At 37.5% G+C, this 20,610-nt stretch overlaps 1 long non-coding RNA gene across 1 annotated transcript in view; it reads right to left on the minus strand.

Moving 5' to 3' along the window:
* The window catches only part of LOC133275159 (uncharacterized), a 38,368-nt gene extending 18,131 nt beyond the window's left edge, over positions 1-20,237 (minus strand). The window contains exon 1 of the long non-coding RNA XR_009745419.1: positions 20,179-20,237. This is a non-coding gene — a long non-coding RNA (uncharacterized LOC133275159). The remainder of the gene's footprint in view (positions 1-20,178) is intronic.
* Between the last annotated feature and the right edge of the window lie 373 nt (positions 20,238-20,610).

Here is a 20,610-nt window from a genome sequence, read left to right on the forward strand (position 1 = left end):
CACATTTACACAAGTAATTTTTATTTTCAGTTAAGCAATGGCCTTACTGATCCTGTATTTCTGATGAGTAACAAAGCAATCCTTAACTATGTTCCCTGCTCCCAGGCTAGATCCTTCATCCCTGATTTTATCTTCCTTTTCATGCTTCTCTTCTGTTTTCTATTGATCACAGTCTTTATACAGCTCACACATATTTCTTCAGATTCATTTGAGAAAGCTTTTGCCTGCATTCAGATGCACATTTTCATCTCTGTGCCTTTATATGGATGAAATTATAATTTCTTAAAAAGTCCAAAATAGTAAAGAACAGAATATCTGATAAAGGATTGTGCATTTCATGAATGTTCAGTAAACTTAAAAGATTTTATGTTTGTTGTAATGGTTAGGGGGCAAATATAAATTCATAAGAGCATACAAATTTGCATTTATTAAAAACTGCATCCCTTTCAGCATTGCCTTGTGCATGAGTTAATTGAAACACTCGGTGGAAACTGGGTCATTTAAACACAGAATTGCTGTTAAACTATATATTAAATTAAAAGTTGACAGTTAGGGAAACTATACATGAAGATTTTCCTCACTGACAATTTTGAAGTTCTTTTAAACAATATTTTTCTGGAATGCTTATCTTCTTCTGTCATTCTGCATTTATCCAAGGTCATGTTGCAAATGAACCTTAATTTATAGTCTGTTGTAGTGGGTTGACCCTGACTGAACACAAGCTGCCCACCAAAGTTGCTCAATAACTCTCCTCCCCAAGTGAACAAGGGAAAGAAAATATAACAAAAGGGTTGTTATGTCAAGGCTGCAAGGTTGATATAGGAGAGATCCCTCACCATTTATCATCATGGTCAATGCAGACTCAACTACTTCTGTAAACCACCTCCTGGAAATATTTAAGCCTCTTACTTCTGTAGAGATGGCCTGTGAAAAGTGTTAATACTTGAGGAAGAAATGGCCAAAACTGAAAAGAACACTCCTAAACTGGTTTTTAAGTTCATTTGGGAAAACAATAAAATTTACTCTCCTCCTCTTTCTTGTACTGTAGGGCTTGGGGGTTTGTTCGCTTGTCTGGGTGGTTTAGTTTGATTTTGATTTAATTTTTCTTGTTTTAGTACTATATCACAGACGATCAGTAAGAGGATAGCTGAGTACCCACCTGTAATGGGAATATTCTACAGAAACCTAAAGGACCTGCTGTTTGTCAGACCTGCCACTTGCTTTCCCATCTACTACTTGCTGTAGAGAACCAAGATATACCTTTAATCTGAGCCAGTATGGTATTTTTATGTGCTGTCAGTTGTTGAATGCCCTCTTAATTATAATATTTACTTACAGTAAGTCTTGCAAAATTATATGATCACATATACATATGCCCTTCTTCCAATTCAGCTGACAGAGTATGTAGCTATAGATTAATAAAATCAGAAGGACCAACAGGATCTCCTGATTTTCTGTTCTGCACAACAAAAAGAGACATAAACTCTCTCTTGATTGAGGTTCAATAGATGTGGATTAGAGTTTATGTCCATAATATCATGACTTTCACTAGAACTGTAGGCTCCTTTGAATCAATAGAAGTGCTGCGAGTCATGCATTTGTCTTAAATAATTTGAGACATAGTTAAGCACAGAAGTTTGAAACTCTACAAAGTGTTGTGGACATAAATAGTTTCACAGCAAGAAAAAAGGAAGCATTTAATACTTTCACGCATTTGTAAACACTACATTAGCTTTTAAAGTTTGTTCTGTTTTGAAAAGAAAAAAAACAATCTGGCTGTAAAACAAAGAAAAAGCAACTCTGCAATGAGCTTGTACACAAAATGCTTTTTCTTCTGCTTTATGAAATAACATATTGCAATACCAGATGTACTAATGGCTGGATGCATACACATGCATATACAAATGTGGGCTATAGTGCTTTCTGTTAGCAAACATGAATAGGTAGAAAAAGGCTGCTCAGTTGAACAGTGTAGTTTGCTACAGGAGACCCTTTCCGAACAACCAGTCGTCTTCTATTCATGACCCTTTTCTGTGAATTTTGAAAAGAGAAGTTCCAAGTCTATCACATAAACATCAATGTGTTTAATATAACAGGAATCTCTCTCCAGTACAGACATCTATTCAAGAATGGCCTTCTGCTGTCAATCAGAGCATTTCCACATATTTATGACAGTTCAAGTTACAGAACATCAAGTTAGGCATGTTTCCATCAGACTACTGGTAACGTTTTTTCCTTCCTCCTTTTCTAAGCCTTACTACTTTATACTTTGAATATGTTTCAAAAAGTTTGGTTTTGCTTCAGTGCAAAAGCAAAAAAAGAATTTCAAATCTTCAAAGTTCAAACAGCATGAGAAAACGCTTCTACCCAGGACTCTGTTGGAGATTGCCATTCAGTAGAAACATGAACTGCTGAAGTTCTTGTCAGTAGAAACAGAGCTTTTTAATAAAAGCAATAGCAGCTTCTTTCTAAATCTGGTCCAGTCTCCCAACTTAGCCAATGGGATTGCTATCACATAAGTAAAAGATTGTATTGTTTGTGGAATATGACACTAATTTGTCATTTGTAATTGCAGCAACAATTTACAAAAGTCAATGATTTTAAACTTTTCATTTAGAAAGAAATAATCTTAATTTAAATACACAGCTTTAAATGAATAGCATAATTGAAATGAATAGTGTAACTCTCACTGAGCATTACACTGAATCAAGCCTAAAACAATCATTCTCACACCCTGTACACATCATTTACTTCTAAAAATTCAACTCCACTGAGACATATCAATTTGACTACATTCATTCAAAATGTCAATACAAATAAAAGATTTGGCAATTAGAGCTGAACATAAAGGAGATCCTAAATTCACAGCTTGAGAAGGTAAATCCAAGCACCTCAGAAAGACAACAGTGTCTTCATCTTAGTTTTCACTAACAAGAATGCTTTCCTTCTGCTGTCAGGTTCCAAAACTTTCTTGAGAACCCACTTAGCATACAAGAATGTAAACAATAATGGGAGCTCATTAGAATGACACTCTCTTCCCTCACAGTGCTTTTCTCAATGTGAATTTAATTGGCTGAATGACAGATGCAACAAACACTAGAATCATAAGTGAAAACCGAAGGCAGGAAATTTCAACCAATATGACAGACAAACAAGTGAGCTAAGATTTCTTTTAATGGTCTCACTATAAAATAGCCTCACCACCTTACTTTTCTTTAGGCAATATGGTATTTTTGTCATTCATGGCAAAGGCTTCTGATGAAATGTTATGGCAGTTTACTTAAGGAGAGCTAAATACACCTACAGAGAAAAAAAAAAAGTAATTGGAAAACATGCAGGAATATGTTAATTCCTCAAAAACTTTTAGTTTTCAAGAAAAGGTGTAATTTATCCACTAGAAGGTATTTTTCTTTTGTCCTTATGAACTCGACACTCTGTGGAATATGAATGTACATACCTGTTGAGCAAAGATTTGACCCACAGATATGCATGATCAATAGGAGGACATAAGCATCATATCAGCTTCCCGTATGTATACTCCTTTCTTCACCCTTTGACTGTGAGCCTCTCAATATTTGCATTGGACTTGAAATAGCAGATGCTATGCTAAAACTGGTAAGGCAACTTCCATTTATGTCACCAAATCTCTGCCCCAAAGATGCTTTTCCCACAGCTGCTGGCATATACGCAGCCCATATGCATGAGCTAGAACTCTTATATAGTGATGCAAAGAACAGTAGAGCCCTTTAGATCTAATTATTTGTCGTTACCATCAGGTGCCACGGATGCACGTCATGGAGTAAAGCCGCAGGTATGTGAGACCTTTACAACCTGTGCCCGGTTTTGACTCACTAAACTAATTCAGTACAAGCTGGAAAAGCAATTAAACAACAGATAAACTGTGTTATGAAAGTGTTGCTAACCCATCACTTCTGTGCCACACTTGGGATGGGAGACCAGAACATGTTAAAAACAATTATGGAAATTATTCATTGACCTTCGGTGTGGAGAATGTCAACAAGACTATCCTGGTGTCACACCACCAGCCAAGCCACTGCCAGCTTCTGCCAACAGTCTACTTTAGACTGCAACACATATTTAAAACAGCTGTCCTCTTTTCATTCCCAAGATTCTGCAAAAAGCTGCATCAGAGGTGCAAGCACTACACTTAGGGGCCAGGCCACCAGGCAGGTCATAAAAACACTTAGGAGCTGGAGTGAATGTCTTGTCGCCTGGGTCTATGGTGCTGGTCAGCACTGGACCAGAAGGGCTAGGGCCTGTGAGGTCTGTGTGAGACTGCAGGGCAACTGCCATAAAAGATAAGCTTTGGAGAAGAAATCCCAAACCACCCCCTATATCCATCTTTTTGAGCAAACAAATTTTAAATTACATACCACTGAGTGCTTCTGTTCCTGCTTCTGCCCTACCTAGAAGCTCTCCTATGGCTTTTCTTTAATGAGACAGAAGGTATGAACAGCAAAGAGGTAAAATTTCGCAGCCAAGAAGATTACTTCAGAATTATTCAGCCAAGTACAAAAGGAAGTTATATATCCACCTCAGCTTCTAACATCTACCCCAACACTAACTCAGAGCTCATTATTGTTAGAACATGTAATGGTTATTTCGTCATCTTAGCAAATCTGTTTTAACAAGTTGGGACAACTGTAAGTTAAATTACGCGCTACATATTTAAAGTTTGACAAAAGTCAATATAAATTTAAATAATCCAATTGTCAAATTCAGATAAGAAGTCAATCCTTTAAAATCAAAGAACATCCTTAGGCTGAGCTTAGCAAGATTACCTTCCATCTCTAATTAACTGCACTTTAATATTATGAACTGCTTTTTAGGAAATCATTGCCAGCCAAATACAACCATGTGATTAAAGTACATGTAGAGAAGACACCACATAAGAAAGCTCAGTGTGGTAATTATCCCAGTCAACTAATTGGTAAAAAAATCAAATGTTTTAATTATCTATTTAAATTTCCTTTATTCTATCAGCGATTAATTTCTTTAAACCAGATGACAGTTGGCAGAACACGCAATGTTCTGTATCTTCCTGTTCAAGGAATTCAAGCATGTCATGACTCTCAGGTCACAAAGTTAATTTTTTATTGAGTACTTAAAAGCATGACACTCACAAAGTCTTTGGTCAGAGTAAACAGTACTAAGCAGCAACTAGCTCATCGGTGTTATGAGCGCTGTTCCCAGGCTGAAAGTCAGAAACACAGCACTGCAGCAGCTACTCAGAAGGAGAAAAATGACTGCTACTGCTGAACCCAGGACATGTACACTGCAGATTTTTTTTTATATTTTTAATATTTTATATTTATATTTTTAATGCTTTTATATTTTAAGTGGCCTTTTTATATGTTTATCACCACCTACCTTCTCAAAGTCTCTGGAATACTTTCTGATTGTAGTGTATTTGCAAAAGCCTGAGTTAACTTTTATCCTTTCTGCTTTATTAAAATTTTATGTGCAATAACAAACAGCATTTGAACGTTACTTTTTTGTTGTTACATTCTTTTATCTAGTAGTTTTTTCTCTATGTTGTTTAATACAAATATTTGCTCACTCTTTGACTTTTATTATATTTACATACATTAATATTTACATATTTCAGAATATATGCATAGTATCTATGCTGTTAAATATTTACTACATCTAAATTATGTTTATGCATATTACATACACTATATTGTAAGACATACACATACCCATGTCAAACTATTTCAAACATTGATTACATTTCTATCTATAATTTATTCCAAACCAGAACATGTCTTTAAACAGCTGGTGTAGCATTTGCAAGTATTTTGTCCCTTTTCCTTGCTCTTTAATTCTAACTAGTCTGTTTCTTCTCATTTATATGCAGTTTCTTTTTTTTAATTAGCCTCTTTTAACTCTTAAAAAAAAAAAGTTTGTTTCAAACACATTGTCATTATATTCCATATAACTACATTTTGCATTTACTCCTTTTGTGTTAATGAAAACATTGATTTTAATGAAGATCAATTTATATCAGCAATCACAATAGCTATTTCATTTTGTACTAGATTTTGACCTTTTCGCTTGACTTTCTCATACTCTCCCAATTGTTTCTTCATCCATTCAAATGCTTTTAGTAATATTTATCTGTATGAAATTCCAGCAGTTTGGACTTGTAAATTTGAGGTACCAGATCAAAACTAGTTCTTGTTCTCACTACACAGATAAGCGTAAAGACAGCATTAAATCGAATGTGCTCAACCACTGAAAAACTAAAGATATTACACTATACACAGAAATAAAACAGCTGAAACATGGCAAATTGCAGTTGTTATGGTTACTAGTTCTTCCTTTAAAATGCTTTAATATTAAAGCTAAAACAAACTGTAAACATAAATTAATGTGGAATAAGCTCCCCCTGCTTTTAAGTGCCAGTGAATGACCTCAACACCTATTAACTCAATAAACAATAAATGTATATGACACTTATGCAGGATGAGGTCCTGAACTATTTACATGATAGTTGAGCTTCATTTCTGGATGTTCACTAGTGTCCATTTACTTATATGGAGGCAGAGTTGATTATCCTAAATAGAAGCATCAGTTAAAACTGACCTTGTATGGTAGACACAGTTTCCATAATGACTGTTGTTGCCATTTTGCTGAGGTATGTAAATGTAGCTGAAACTCTGGTTCACTGCAGTAGCTGAAGAAAATTACCACTCAGTTTATAGAAGAATACCAGATACAGTGTGAAGTAGGATAGCGATAATGATTAAGGAGATGAAAAAGGTCTCACATGAAAGGAAACTGAAAAACCTAGGACTTTTAAATCTTATAAAAGAGAACAGTAAGAGGACACACGGTAAAATAAGTACAGCACAGAAACAATAACATGCAGAATATTCTGTTCTTATCTCCTAAAAGAAAAAGAGATTGAAAGGAAATTGAAGCAATTAAAGCACTGCACTTGAGAAAGGAACATAAAAAAGATTTAGAAAAGAATTGGACATGCACTTTCAAAACCACATAAATTTAATAGAAAGAAGTGTTGGGGGGTGGAAAACAGTTAAATTATACACGTCTTATGCCAGCTTCCAGTTACTGTAGCTCAAGATAGTGTTTACTATGGCTAATTTACCCAGGATATTTACATTACTATCTACTTTAGATATTCTTGCATACAACCATGAAGCTTTTTACATCACTCAGTATCACAATCGGGATACTGTACTATAGAGCCTACATGACTTCTCCATAGCAGGATATTTAAATCAGTTTAGAACAGATTCAGAAAAAAACACTTCAATATAAGTTTTTGCCAAGTCTTTTCCTCCCCTGCTACCCCAAGTGGAAAATCACATTCTCTAAGCAGTTCTAGATTAGAGATATTTCTGCTAACAATTTATATTACACTGGTCATTATGAAGAGAATGGCTAACAAGCAATTAATTACCAAATTTAGCTTTACAAATCCTATAAGCTTATGAGATTGCAAGAAAATTGGAGAGTTTCAGTTTATTTCATAAGATGCACACATATTTTAGGCAGTGAATTTAATCTATAATAAATCAGAAATTACATAAGTTTTTGGAACTAATACTAATGCAGTGGCTCTTTATAAGATATGTTATTAGATTATAAAGCCCTTTCACACTCTAGAAAAGAAAACATGAAAAAGAAGTCTGCAACTAGTGCATCAGTTACTAAATGCAAGGTCTCCTGGCTTTAGAGAATCATTGAACTGCCAACAGCAGAAAAACTGTAAAGAACATAGGAAAGCTTTGTATTATTCTCACATTTTTTCCTAAGTATCCAGACAGGATGCTGAGTGAGACAGACATTCAATCTAAACGAGTACGAATGTTTTCATGTTACATCTTACGATCTTCACTTCTCTGGGCTGGCAGTTCTGAACTGCCTATTTGCGGAATTATATTACCCACCCCCTGATTACTGAGCTCTCATCGAATAAAAATGTAGTTGATGGGCTAGTAGTTTCATGATTACTGGTCAAACTTTTGATTTTAGCACATCTGTTGCATTTTGAGCTACCAGAAATTCAGATTTAGACATAATGATTTGGGCCACTTCACGGTTTTGTGTACTGGAAACAAATTACTCTGCATATTATCCTACTGTTTAGCACAAAAATCAGATACATAATTCCTACAGCAAAAGGAATTGCTATAAGAATTATATCTCAATACAAGCAGGGTATGGATATACTATAGCAAATTCACCAGTCATGAAGAACATTGAGGGACTGAAGTACCAATATATGAGGAGAGACTGAGAGACTGCTGGGACTATTTAGCCTGAAGAAGACTCAGGAGAGATCTAACCAATGTGTATAAATAACCAACATGGGGCTATAAAGAAAACTGAGCCAAGCTCTACTGAGGAGTATGCAGGGAAAAGAGAAGAGGCGCAAACTGAAATACAAGTAATTCCACTTAGACACAGGATAAATTCTTCTGCTGTGAGAGTGCAAGAGCACTGGCACAGGTTACCAAGAGAGGCTGTGGACTCTCTATCTAGGGAAATATCAAAAAATTATCTGGGCATGGTCCTGGGCAACTGGCTCTGAGTGGCTTTACATCAGCATACAGGGCAGGACTGTCTCCAGAGTTCACTGCAAACATGGGCCATTCTGTGATTCACTTATTCAAGGTTCAGGAGAATTGTGATATCCACAGAAAAAGTCTGACCACAGAATCACAGAAGGCAGTCAGTGCACCAAAGAAAGCCATACAGCAATCTTGTAATGTGAATAGAAATTTAAACCTCACTAGCAATTATTGGTGCTAAAGGACAGTATATCAAGGATGAAAACTAGTGCAAATAAATGTTATCATTATCTGTAATGTAAACTTCCGAGTATCTTTCATAACTGCCACCTAAACCCATGTCTAATATCTGGTATGTGAAATAGCTGCTCTTAGCAAAAATTCTGCTTTCTTTTTGCACAGCCAATTAGAGCTTATATAAACTTAAATATACACTAGAATGTTTGAAAATTGTCACTTATTATTTACTAAGGTATATTCCCATGCTATAATTCTCCTAAAAAGTCCAAACCCCAAAACCAAACTGAAACAGGAAATCTGCATGTTGACCAAGTCTGCTAAATTTCAGTGGAATTCCACGAGCTCTAAATATTGCACAACTAGTGAACCAGTGGCATCATTTTCCATTTGGATGAAGTACCCCATGACTTTTTCATATACTTGTAATAGGAACAGGCAGTGACTTACTGGATTACAGTATCATTATGTTAGAGAAGAATATTGCAAGATTATTTTAGCTCGTGGAAATGTTATCTTTAATTAATATTCAAGATAAACTTGACCTTGATTTTTATTCAGAACAATATTAAGGTTTTTGTGTGGGATTGTTTTTTTTTTTAAGTTTGTTCTGTAGTTACTTTATTGTGTTTTCATCAAAGATACTTTATTTTTAACAGATCTTTAGGAATTTTTTTATATGTATGGCTGTATGATAGCATAAAATTGTAAAAGAGTAACAATCTGTGGGGATTAATGTGATTTTCATCAATGTAATTCCTTTTTATGAAGAAACCCAAAAATTAACAGGAAAAATTAGGAGCTGGTTGTTAAGTATTCTGATTACACTTTCTTAAGGGATTTCAGAAGTGGATACTGCCTCCAGCAGCTCTGGGGCCTAGTAACTCTCCTGCCAGCCCCTGGTGCCCAGCCCAGAGACACAGAGATCTGCATCCCAGTTCAAGAGACACAGCTGCTGCTTTCTGCTTTGGAAGTTCAACAAGCAATGATGCTTAGCATGTATCCCAAACAGACACACACTACACCAACACAGCCAGCTGTGCAGTGATACGGAGAAAACTCCAGGAACAAACTTGCCAACAAAGTTTTCAAGCTGACAAGCAGGTATTCTTTATTGCGGCATCAGGAGACATGGGGGATAGCTCCTCCTAACGTGTGTCTCTCCATTGTCACACAAGCCCTCCTTTTATAGCCACTGGGCATACATACATATTCATGAGGCTACGTATGGATTACATAACTTTCCAGAAAGTTCCCCGCATGCAGACAGAATTGTGGTGGTGGTCTCTGAGGGCTGTTTACTTCTTCCAACAATCTTCATCTCTTCTGGCAGCCTTTGAAGCGTGTGCAGTAGATGCTCATACCAGTTTAATTGGTTCGTTAGCACCAGAGACATAATAATCCTCCTATCCTCCTACTTATCAGTTAGTTTAACTGTAGCCCATCCTGGACACCTGCGGTTCCCAGATACTCCTTATCCCTGTGTCCTGTTCTTCTAGACTGTTTTTCTTAAACTATGTCACAACTATAACAATTTCTCTTGTGAGAATTCTCAGTATGTTCTCTAGCTGTACTCTATTTTTTTTTCTCTATATATCATGCCCGTCAGTAATTTTCCATTGCTACTGTTACAAAGCCATCAAACTTAACATTACTTAAATCTAATTCTAAAGGTTTCTATATTCCATTTTGTGATTTTGTGCCCCCTTGTTTCAGCAGGCTGCCACAGAGAAGGTGCTGCTTTCAACATCACCTACATGCAGGACTGACTTAAACACAAGCACAGAAAGTCAAGTTGCCTTCTCCTCTTTGGCCAGCACAGACTGAAGCTCACTACAGACAGCACACACTCAACACTCTCCATTCATATACATGCACTTCAGGAGATCCTTCAAGTACTGACATGTCTCCTCTATCCATCCAACACCTCTGACCAGTTGCCAGACCCTCTTCCCTCTCCCTTACCCTACTCTCTGGCTGGCTGTTCCAGCTCGGTGCTTGCTAGCAAACAGACACATGAACGCTCTTCACAGTATCACAGTATCACAGTATGTTAGAGATTGGAAGGGACCTCGAAAGATCATCTAGTCCAATCCCCCTGCCGGAGCAGGAACACCTAGATAATGTTACACAGGAATGCGTCCAGGCGGGTTTTGAATGTCTCCAGGGAAGGAGACTCCACAACCTCCCTGGGCAGCCTGTTCCAGGGCCTCTTCTCACAGGTACTGCACACTCTGGCTTCCCCACACAAATACCAGTCTGGCTCTTTTTCCATCTGATAAGCCTGACCACACACACAGCCTCATACTTGCCAGCTAATGACACATTAAGTTGTTGTTTATTACTCATCTCTATTATTGTTTGTGCCAAATATTGCATATAATTTCTCACTATTCTAATTTAACGGTACTAAATTGACAAACATGTTTTAAGGTGATGAGGAAAAAAACAATGAAGTAAACTACCTGTTAAATAATTTTACATAATTTTTCACCTAGCTCAACACTGGAGGTATTTTTCTTTAACTTTTCATTACCTCAACAAAAGTGGGAGGGGAGAGAGCAAAATACACTAGAAATCAGTTATATTTCTGTACCCTTAAGACACTGTTCTAACTAGGCAGCAGTTTCTACGGTGGAGCTCTGTATTATGGCAGTATTTAAATGGTTCTGAACACCTAGGAAAAAAAACAGTGATGATATGGCAGAGATTGACAGTCATTTAACAGCAATACCTACACTTCACTCATGTCTAAGTGTTTAAGCTTTAAAAAAAAAAAATAGCAAGATTAATAACAGCAACTTCGCAATTTATGAAGATCTCTTCCTGAGCTGAAAGGATGGGGTTAGAGGCCCTTTAGCAAAATAGGAGAGAAGAAAAAACTGACTCATAGAACCATAGAATCATAGAATATTTAGGGTTAGAAAGGACTGTAAGATCATCTAGTTCCAACCCCCCCCCCCCCCTCCCCCCTGCCACGGGCAGGGACACCTCACAATAAACCATGTCACCCAAGGCTCTGTTCAACATGGCCTGGAACACTGCCAGGGATGGAGCATTCACAACTTCCCTGGGCAACTCATTCCAGTGCCTCACCACTCTAACAGGAAAGAATTTCTTCCTTATATCCAATCTAAACATCCCCTGTTTAAGTTTTAACCCATGACCCCTTGCCCTGTCACTACAGTCCCTAATGAAGAGTCCCTCTTCAGCATCCCTATAGGCCCCCTTCAAATACTGGAAGGCTGCTATGAGGTCTCCACGCAGCCTTCTCTTCTCCAGGCTGAACAGCCCCAACTCTCTCAGCCTATCCTCATTCGGGAGGTGCTCCAGTCCCCTGATCATCCTCGTGGCCCTTCTCTGGACTTCTTCTAACAGTTCCATGTCCTTTTTATGTTAAAGACACCAGAACTGTAAGCAATACTCCAAGTGAGGTCTCATGAGAGGGGCAGGATCACCTCCTTTGACCTGCTGGTCACACTCCTTTTGATGCAGCCCAGGATACAGTTGGCTTTCTGGACTGCGAGCGCACACTGCTGGCCCATGTTCATTTCCTCATCGACCAGCACCCCCAAGTCCTTCTCCGCAGGGCTGCTCTGAATCTCTTCTCTGCCCACCCTATAGCTGTGCTTGGGATTGCTCTGACCCAGGTGGAGGACCTTGCACTTGTCACGGTTAAACTTCATGAAGTTGGCACCAGCCTACCTCACAAGCGTGTCAAGGTCCCTCTGGATGGCATGAAGCAGCAGTGGTTTCATTATTTACAAACCCTCTATGAAAAGAAAACTAATAAAGTTTACTAGTGATTCTAGTATGCCTTATTTTTTTCTGAACCCATTTGACAACTGTTTACATTTTTATTTTCCTCTTTATATTTCCAATGTGTTACACAAAAATTGCCTACTAAGTGTTTAAAGTCAGAGAAAGTAAGTCTGAGGGTAGAAAAACTTCCTGACTAGTGAATTAAAGATTTAAGCATAATAAAAATTAGGAGGGTTTTAATAGCTTCTAATGTCATGCATCTAACACCCCTGGAGTCCTATGCCAGCCAACATTAAGAGTATCAGGACAATTTTGTATTTTGCTCAGTCTTCCCATAATCTTTGTAATGAATGCTGCAGCTATAAGTATTACATTTGCATACTCCAGACTTCACTTATGAAGACAGTCTCTTATGTGAATCCCTTTACAAGCTCACATCTATTTTGCTCACAGATGTTGTAATATTAAGACAGAAATAAGGCCTATATTATAGCAATTTATTACAGAAAGCATTCTTTAAGATGTATTTATGGGTACATGAAAGATTACCAAGGGAGTTTAAAATCACTTCCCATTCAGTTTCACAACATTTAGAAACTCAGAAACCTCTCTTCTCTTTCCCATTGTCAGGCTTTCAGTCTTTCAAGAAACAAATAGAAAACACCTTAATAATTGGAAGTGACATCCTGAAATTTTATATGGAGAGTAAACAAGGCCAACTTCTTTAAGATCTCCACACATATTAGATTTTTTCTTGATGTTCTTCTGACACATGCTCCACAATGTTCAAAGTCTTTGTTTTTCCATTTCTATTACAGAAACAAAAACAAGTGAGCCAAAACCGTCATCTTTGCCAAGTTTTAAGCTAAGTACAGACTGTGAAAAGACATCAGATTAGCATTGCTCATGTTCACTAGGCAATATGTCTGTTGCCTAATTCTGCAATCAGAGTCTTAAACAGAAAAATAAAGTTAATTCAACAAATTTGAATGGTGAAATATGCACAGAGCTATCATCAGTCTTATATGGCTAGAGCCATAAATAATGTAGCATCCTAAACTGTTCTGTTCCCCAACACATGACTTCTCTCAGCCTTTGGAGCTTCTAGTAAACAATGACAGCTTATTTTCCACAAATCTAAGCAAAGGATCAAAGATTTTCTACAATGCAAAGAAAAATATTGGAGAACTTGCCAACTAGGGTGTTACTATGTGTTGTGATCCAATAACCAAACTAAAACAAAAAATCAGAAAAGATGCACTACCTCATCCCTCAACCAGTGGATATGTGACTGCACCTTATGAGTTAATTAGACTTATATAGCCCATGCTTTGTTTATCTAGGAAGCTACAACACAAAGAAAGGGCTCTGCTGTTTACCAGGCAGAACATATTGCAGCCTATTTTAAGAAACCACCATAGCATACCATTATTTCATTTCAATTGTAACATCTTATTTATAGAAAAAGAAAAAACAAACAACAAACCAAACATTATCCCAGAAGACATACATTTCATATAAAGTTGATGAATATGACCAAATTAAAGCATTGTACAGCAGAGAAAATGAAGCTGTTGGCCAAAATGCCTGAAGGAGCAACAGATTTTTTGATTTCTATAAATGAAGACTGGATTGTTTTCTAGAAGGCATTTTTCTTTATACTATTCGGCTTCGTGATGAAACCCTATGGTCTACACTATCTCAGCAGCACAATTAGATGACCTACCAGTTATCTGTGAACCTGTCAGCTGTATTTAAATGAGTACTTCCTTCATATGACCCATCTATAATTAGATGTGGTTGAGGATTGCCTTAGACTACCCCAAGAACAAGACTAGGTTATATTTACATGAATACTGCCTTTATATGCTCCTTCTATATTGAAAATTGTTTGATGGTTACTTTAGATTACCCCAAGAGAAAGATTAGGCTATGTAACAACAAATTTTAAGACCTTAATAGAGATAACAAAGATGCCTAAAACTCCAGTTATTCTGGTCTTCTGATAAAAAATAAAATTAACAGAGCTAAGCATATACTTCTCCTGCTTCATGGCAGAAGCCTCTGCTCTTAATGGCAGATGTCAGAAGGACAGCCGTAATGGTGAGAGTTACTGACAATTTATTATGTTTGTGATACAAAATAAGATTGTTGACCTTTGAACAGCTCAAAAAAATAATGGCATGTTTATTTCTTTCATTAAAGAAAAGAAGAGCTGGTTATGCAAATAGAATCATAGAATCATAGAATAGTCAGGGTTGGAAAGGACCTTAAGATCATTTAGTTCCACCCCCCCTGCCATGGGCAGGGGCACCCCCCACCAAGGAAGATAATGGGTAAAATGGCAAGAGATTTGGATCCTCCAAAATATCACAGTTTACCGTAATAAAACAATTAAACCTCCAAAACATTTCTGAATCCCACAAGAATTATTTTCTCAATCAGAAAATGTGCAAAAAATCCTAATTTTTGGCAGTCATGACTCTTACACATATTGAATATATCTTTGTTTGCGATCCATTAAGGCCATCAGCTACCCCAGAGAGGTGTGGACTTTGATTTTCTATTCTAAAGACAGATTTATTATTTTATTTTAAATGAAATAAGTACATTTTATTACTGAAGAAAGTTAAGTTGACCATGTGTCTCAGCAAGAAGTTTACAATTCTATTTCTCAGTTATCAGCTTCTCATCTATGTAAATACCCAATGAAATGCAGACTACAATAATATATTTTGTTAGAGAGAATACTAATCTTTTCCTAAAATTTTCCTAGTCATAAGAAAATAATTTGCTGAAAGAACATTTTTTTTGCCTTTGCTTCCTTTGCTTTTCAAATATTTTAAGAAAAAACAAACAACAAAAAAACCCAAACATTTCAGTTCAGTGACATAGCTTTTGCTGTTTTAACCACAGCATAGATTACAAATCTATTAAATACAAGTAACATATGTAAGTATCTAAAAGAATACCAATAAATACATTAAAATAGCCTCTCTAGGATGGCAGTAAGTTCATCCTTCTAAAAACTATTTGGCAATTTCACCTGTATTTCAAATTTACTAATTCTTTGCTTATAACCTAGACCCAGGAAATATTATACTTTGACAACACTGTATTATATGCTTATATTTCAGAAAATAACAGTGCAACATACCTCCTACCAAAATAATACTGCCCATAGTAATTTTGTGTAAGATTGGTAAAATGTCCAAGATCTGTGAAAAAAAGAAAAGTTAATCAGCAATCTGAAAGAAAAAATCATTATTAAATATTCTAAAGTCAGAACTCAGTATGATACATCATAATCATACGATGGGACTATGTAATTATATAACTAAAGATCAGAATTAATTTAGGCTGCTTTTCTTGAAAATGGGCACCTTGAAAATATATTTTCCTTCCTACTGTGTATTCTGAAACACTGTTATAGAAATAATAAAACTCTGGTATTTTTATTTTGCAGGTATCAAGACAGTGAAGTATGCACAATAACAATAGCAACATATAATGTGTAAACTCTTGACTGGCATGCACTTTCTGAGGGTTGCTTCAGAAAAATATACAGCCCACAGCATTGATTCTCTAGGTCTCTTTCAGTGTCTCCATTTTCCTACACAAAATTTTATCTATCCACATAAATTCTGTTCTGTAATGTTGTTGTGTCATTAGCTTACTCCTAATGACACAATAAATACTGTTAAAATATGTTAAAGGACAGCCTCCTTTGTGAAACTGCAAATACCAGTAATACCCCTGAACTTCAAACTCTGAAGACATTCAAGAGCAAGCTTGTGTCCACTATCTTAGATCTCAATCTTTCAGTTTTTCCCACTAGTACTTTCACATCAAGTAAACCCATAGTTCTTGACAAAACCTGGCAGCCTGTAACACTGAATGCTGCCAGGCTTCTCCTAGTAAGGTGCAGCAGGTCCTCCAGATACTGAAGTGGTCAACTATCTTTCTGAAATTTTAATATATATATATTTATATATATATACACACACACACACACACACACACTGACTTTTTTCGAAAAAAAAAAAAAAAAGATCATTAATCATAGATCACTGGTGCTCTGGGAGTTTACCTCTCTCTCATCCTGCAAATACAACAGACCAGCTGCTGTGCTGTTACCTAGTCCCCAGTACACATTCCATCCAGAACACAATATAAAAAGTAAAGTACAAAAGCCTCTACTAACCTCATGACTCATGGCACATTTGCCATTTTGCCATTTGCTTTATAATCATGCGGACCACAAACCGATTGTCACATACACAGAAATTAATTTAGCTGTTAGCTGACTTCTGATGTCTCACCGCTACCATTAGAAACGGAAGAGCTATGGCCTTTATGACACATGCTTGCATGCACCTCTGAGCCCACATGTTCCCTGTGGGGAACAGATGAGTCCAAGTGTACCTTCAGCTCCTGCTTCCTACTGATCTCCATGGTAAGGAAACCATGTTCTATCATGCATGGAGAGAATTTCAAACTCTTAAATATTCTTAAGTATTCCTCAGATCACCATGTAAGTCTATTTTTCAGGCCTAATAGTGCTGCTGCAGCATGAAATATCTTAACCAAGCACTACCAACTTGTACTCAAAATATAAGTGCCCCAGAATCTCCACTGTTTTTTGCTTATATACAGATCAATCTGTAACTATCTCTTGGGCTACTGGCAAGTACCAGTTTAGTTTCTGCGCAAAGTTCTTCTTTCTTTCTGCAGTATCCCTGTTACCACCTTGAATGCAGTTAAACAATTAGTGCTTTCCTTCATTCAAAGACTTATTGAAAACCAGAGAATAAGCTACCTAAGGTTTCTCACATAACATTCAGATTTCATTAGTGAGCTGAATTTTTCTCCCACTGTTTGGTCTATAAAACTGTAGAATTGTAAATAAGCATAAGTACAGCACAAAAATTGCACTGCCTAACAAAAAGAAACACTGCTTCCAGACCTTAAAACCATGCAGACCTGCATCGTGAGTCTGCATGAACAAAATGTAGTTTAGCAAGCCACACATTAAAGCCAGAAGTTCTGACTGCTGTCATGGTTAAGTACTGCATTGAATGTGGCTATTTTACCAAATGTTCCTGGAGACAGAACAAGCAGTAAACCACCTCAAAGCCTCCTGCCACCAAAAGGTGGTAGGTCCAAAAGTACACCAGGTTCAGAATAAAGATACGTAGATTACAATTTGTTAAGTTACTGAACAAACCAGCAATTCTCTTGATGGTCACTTTGTCCATTATTTTTTATCACCCAACCAATTTCTAATTAAACTTTGGATTACTCACAACAAAATGGCTCATAGCTGCACCACTATGTTATGTAGCTCTTAAGTGCATAACCCAAGTTCCTCAAAATGATTATTCTGTTACATGAGGATCAGCGTGGCCAAGTCAGATATGGTGATGCACTCTCTGAGCCCTTTCCAATAGCCAGTGGTGTGAAAAAAGTTTGCGTTCTCGCACCAACTTTATTCACAATCTTCTTCAGCATGATGCTCCAAAGGGCTACAGTAGACCTCGACAAACAAAATGGCATTTATATTCGAATTCGTACCGATGGGAGCCTATTCAATCTAAGGCGACTGAAGGCCCACACTAAGACCCTAAATCACCTTGTTTGTGAACTGCTTTTTGCTGCCGCCGCAGCCTCCCTTGTTGCCCACACAGAAGCAGTTCTGCGGCGCTTAACATCTTGCTTTGCAGAGGCAGCTGAGCTATTTGGGCTGGAAGTCAGCTTGAAGAAGACAGTAGTTCTCTACCAACCTGCACCACAAGAAGATAGCCATCATCTCCACATTACCACTGGCGAGTCAGAGCTTAAGTCAGTTCAGCAGTTCAGCTATCTGGGAAGCATTATTTCCTCAGATGCCACAATCGACAAAGAGATAGATAACAGAATAGCAAAGGTACACAGAGCCTTTGGAAAACTCCATAAAAGAGTCTGGTGCAATAAACACCTGAAGAAAAGTACAAAGATTAGTGTCTATAGAGCCATTGTACTGTCTACTCTCTTATATGGATCTGAATCATGGGTTATCTATCGCCATCACCTGCGATTCCTCGAACGCTTCCATCAGCACTGCCTCCTTACAATTCTAAACATCCATTGGAGTGACTATGTGTCAAATGTTACTGTCCTTGAACTGGCAGGGGTCACCAGTATCGAGACCATATTGCTGAAATTGCAGCTGCACTGGGCAGGGCACGTCTCCAGGATGGAGGATCACCGCCTCCCTAAGATTGTGTTTTACAGTGAACTCGCCACTGGCTGCAGCAAGAGAAGTGCCCCAAAAAGGAGATTTAAGGACTCCCTGAAACAATACCTCAGCCTTGGCCATATTGACTACCATCAGTGGTCCACCCTGGCCTCCAATTGGGAGACTTGGAGACACACCATACATAATGATACTGTCTCCTTTGAGAACCCATACAGAATTAGTCCCAAGGAGACAAGACAACATAGAAAGAATTCTATCTCATCTCTACCACCCAAGGAGACTTTTTGCTGTGCTTTTTGCAATCAGATTTGCCTATCCCACACTGGCCTTTTTAGTAACAGCATGCTTGTAGTAAGCGTGGGTAGAGCCCTTCCCAAATCTTCATTCGCGAAGTCAAGCCATCACCAGCATAATTCATTAGTGCACTCTGCTAAATGAAAAAGGCTGAGTATCATACAACAATCTGCTTTATCTTAGGTCCTTCAGCAAGAAAAGGTATAGAGGTGAGAGCTCCTCATCTGAGGACTGCTTCCACTCTTGACAACAGAACTGAAAAGGGAGCCTTTTAAAATACAGCCATATGATTGATTAAAGATTTACCATCTACAAAGACAGTTTCAACCACAGACTTAATAAATTCAGTATCTCCTTTTAAAAGCCTTTATTGCAGTAACTTTACTTTGTTACAGCTTATACTTTGTCGGGGAATAAAATCCTCTCGCTCTGACCATTCATTTCTCCATTAAAAACAAAGGGGAAAAGACATAATCATGAGGAAAGGATTAATCAACACAGATCACTTGCAGCAAATGCAGCAGTTACTGCTTTTTTTCCTCACTTTCTTTCTCAAAAGTAAAAGCAGAAACAGCTTTACTAAAATTCCATTGACGAACTATCACAAAGTCCCATTTTGTTACTGCAAAGTCTTCCCCAACCAGCAGAAAAATTGTTTAAAGGCAATACAAACCCATGCAACCCCAGGTCAAAGAATCTTCTCTTAAATTAAAATGAACATTCAGGGAGACCTGAAACTCCATGTGCTGGGTCCTATCTGCTCTAAGCAGAAACTCCCAGTTGGAATCGTGCAGCACTCTCCAGCCAGCAGACCAGCTGGCCATCTGCCTGCATTTGCCTCTTCAATGCTAATTCCCAGTTCCCAGAAGCACATGCTGCAGCTTCAATTCACTTTGCAGTTGGCTGTTCCATGTTTATAAGTTATCTGGCTGGTATGGATACATAACTTTTTTAAGATATTGGAGCATACAAGTACCTATTCTTTAAACAAGCATAAATCACTGAAAATAGGCAAAGAAGATGACCTGATTACAAGCAAGACTGAAAAAAGATAGTTCTGGAGTTCTAAGAACAAGAACATACCTGATTTGGCTGACCTAGGAGATCAGGCCACCAGCACAGCAAGTTGCCTTCTGCTGTCTGTTGATTCAAAGGAGAAGTAGGAAGCTGACAATAGCCTGTTTTACTCAGTGTTACATTACAAAGGAGAACTATTTCCCTATGTTCCTTACAATTCGGGGGGGGGGGTGGCACGGGGATATTTTCATGCTGCACAGATTTTTGTACTTTTGAATGACCACATGAGCTATCAGCAGAATATTTACCATCCTCTGTCCCCACTGCCTTTGCACACTAGTGCAGCCAATTTATAAAATTACCATGCTGTTACTGCTTGAAGTAAACTCTAGAATGCCCATTAATACTAGAAGCAAAAATATGTATGAGCAAGGTAAAACCCTCAGTTCTGTGCTCTCAGACATTATAATGAACCTGACCTAGCTGAGAAAAAAAATA

Source organism: Pezoporus flaviventris, unplaced genomic scaffold (genome assembly GCF_033815535.1).
Source record: "Pezoporus flaviventris isolate CSIRO_AGI_PZ_B2104156 unplaced genomic scaffold, CSIRO_AGI_Pfla_v1 ptg000002l, whole genome shotgun sequence".
Taxonomy (NCBI): Eukaryota; Metazoa; Chordata; class Aves; order Psittaciformes; family Psittacidae; genus Pezoporus; species Pezoporus flaviventris.